At 50.8% G+C, this 2,714-nt stretch overlaps 1 non-coding gene across 1 annotated transcript; it reads right to left on the bottom strand.

Annotated features, from left to right (window-relative positions):
- Positions 1 to 2,098: 2,098 nt before the first annotated feature.
- LOC142731880 (U2 spliceosomal RNA) lies at positions 2,099 to 2,289 on the bottom strand. The gene has a single exon (XR_012879260.1). It is a non-coding gene; the product is annotated as a U2 spliceosomal RNA (small nuclear RNA).
- Between the last annotated feature and the right edge of the window lie 425 nt (positions 2,290 to 2,714).

Genomic DNA, 2,714 nt, shown 5'->3' with positions numbered 1-2,714 from the left:
CGGACCTCCCTGCAGTAACGACTGAGGAAGGTTTCAATGTCACACTCTGAGACAAATGGACTGAACATGCACATCACGAGCGGGACTTCTTCCTCCCCGTAGAGGAATAAAAAGTTCAGTCCATTTAGCCGCTCCTCACTCTGGTCCGCATCAGACAATCTTTTGTGCATGTTGTCGCAACATGCCGCGGCCGTAAAGGATACGGTGTACCGACCGCGGCTTTCCTGGTCGTTGAGACACAGGATGTCCGCCCGCTTGAGCCCCAGGAAGTCCAGCAGAATCACCTCCACAATGAAGCGAAGGTTCTTCCGCTGGCGATGGCCTTCTTCCACCTCGATGCGGACGGACTGGCGCAACCGGGTGTCCCCGGATGCAAATCCAAATGTATATGGCATTTTCAGTGCCTGGGGGCTAAGCCTGTCCCTTATAGCAGCAAGGGCTCAGATTCCACAATTAAGTGGAACCCTCCCCCAAGGCCAAGGATTAGGGTACCCCAGACACCTACGAAGCCCGATAAACGCCCTCGGAACGCTCTTAGAAAAACGCCTCAAGGCCGGTTGACCTCTTGGGTAAGGCGCGATCGCAACTCGTTGTCCGGGGGCTAAGCCCACTCCCCAAATAGCAGCAAGGGGGTGAAGTCTCTCTGTGAAAAGAGACGATCCCCCAAGGCCAAGGAGCAGGGTACCCCGGACACCTCCCAACAAAACCAGATGCAGAAATACTACACCTGATCTTGCCAAAAGGCCGAGAAGCGATAACCCGAGCGGCCCTTGCCTTGCCCGAGCCTGTCCCATACTGCTGTTCACCCCTTGCAGCGATTGATTCAGCCTACTCCTAGGCAATTCCATGGGGCCCTGCAGGCTCACACACATTTACAGCTACTAAGCGGGAGGGAGGTGAATAAAGGCCGGAGAGGAAGCTACACAGGATTTGCTTCTTTTGCTTGCACCACAATGCAGTGCTGAAAGAGGAGGAATCTACATAAAAACGCCTTCCTGGCAACGCCCAAATGCCCTCCTGCCATGCAGATAAACACTGGCAGCGGCAGCAAGTGCATGCCCACAGCCACCCCTTGTTCCTTCACACCTTGTATCAGCTGTAATCCAGTCCAGTCCAGTCCAGTGCTGCCTGCTGAGCAGCACTGACCAACACTGCCTGGGCCCAGGCTTTTATCTATCTCTGAGGCAGGCCCCATTATGATGTCAGAAAGCTGGCTCTGGAATCCTGAGGGCTCCACTATGACACGTGCAAAGTTCCGTCTGAACTTTATATAAGACGGTGCGGCTCAGTCAGTCACTCAGTGTTGCCTGAGAGGGCAACACTGCAACAGCCGGCCGCCAGGCTGTCTTTTTTTTGCACATTTATTTGCCTCCAGGAGGCCACAAGAGGGAGACAAGGGACTGCAAAATGGAAAATAGGCATCCACCAACTTTACAGACAACTTCTCTTTGCTCCTACAACCTCCATCCTTGCACAGTTTGTTATTCTTCCAGGTAACATAGTAACAAATCCAAATTGCTGCTCTCTTTGTAGGCAAGCAAGGGTTTGTTGCAACTGCAATTCTTACTTCTTCTTGGAAATGTAGGGACGACAGTACATTCCATCACATCCATCTAGTGTACACAGGTAGGTCCATTGTGGCGGGCGGGCTGCTTTAATGGCTGTTTGCTGTTCCCCCTACTCCACTCCACTATTTGACTGTGGTGCTGCATCAATCAATCAGTGGCTGGCTCAGGTGCAGCTCTTTAACCTACCTAAAAGGGAGGGCGGAGAGAAGACAAGGAAGGTGAATGAGCTGTTCCAATGTGAAATGCCGGAAACACAGAAACACAGAAGACACACACACACACACACACACACACACACACACACACACACACACACACACACACACACACACACACACACAACAAGAGGTGGCAATGTATTAATTAATTGCATTTAATAAATGAGCTCATTATCACACATGACTGTACAAATGCATTGTCCAACAGGTGTTGAAATAATGGGATTAAAAGGGGAGATCCCATCAGAAAGACAAAAACAATAGCAAACACAAATAGCACTTTTGGAATCTGATTTTAGTCAACACATAAGGGAAGGGTGCACCGGTCCTGGAAATACTGCAATACCAGGTCAATGCGTGGAGTGGACAGAGCAAGCTCTATTTCCATCTCCCTGTTCTAAAAATCCATTTAATATATGGTCCCCAGATAGGGGACGTATCAGATATTAAACTGATAAGAACAGATACTACACTTGATCTTAGCCAAAAGGCCGAGAAGCGATAACCCGAGCGGCCCTTGCCTTGCCCGAGCCTGTCCCATACTGCTGTTCACCCCTTGCAGCGATTGATTCAGCCTACTCCTAGGCAATTCCATGGGGCCCTGCAGGCTCACACACATTTACAGCTACTAAGCGGGAGGGAGGTGAATAAAGGCCGGAGAGGAAGCTACACAGGATTTGCTTCTTTTGCTTGCACCACAATGCAGTGCTGAAAGAGGAGGAATCTACATAAAAACGCCTTCCTGGCAACGCCCAAATGCCCTCCTGCCATGCAGATAAACACTGGCAGCGGCAGCAAGTGCATGCCCACAGCCACCCCTTGTTCCTTCACACCTTGTATCAGCTGTAATCCAGTCCAGTCCAGTCCAGTGCTGCCTGCTGAGCAGCACTGACCAACACTGCCTGGGCCCAGGCTTTTATCTATCTCT

The sequence above is a fragment of the Rhinoderma darwinii genome, unplaced genomic scaffold (assembly GCF_050947455.1).
Source record: "Rhinoderma darwinii isolate aRhiDar2 unplaced genomic scaffold, aRhiDar2.hap1 Scaffold_875, whole genome shotgun sequence".
Taxonomy (NCBI): domain Eukaryota; kingdom Metazoa; phylum Chordata; class Amphibia; order Anura; family Rhinodermatidae; genus Rhinoderma; species Rhinoderma darwinii.
This window is presented reverse-complemented; position numbering and strand designations above follow the sequence as displayed.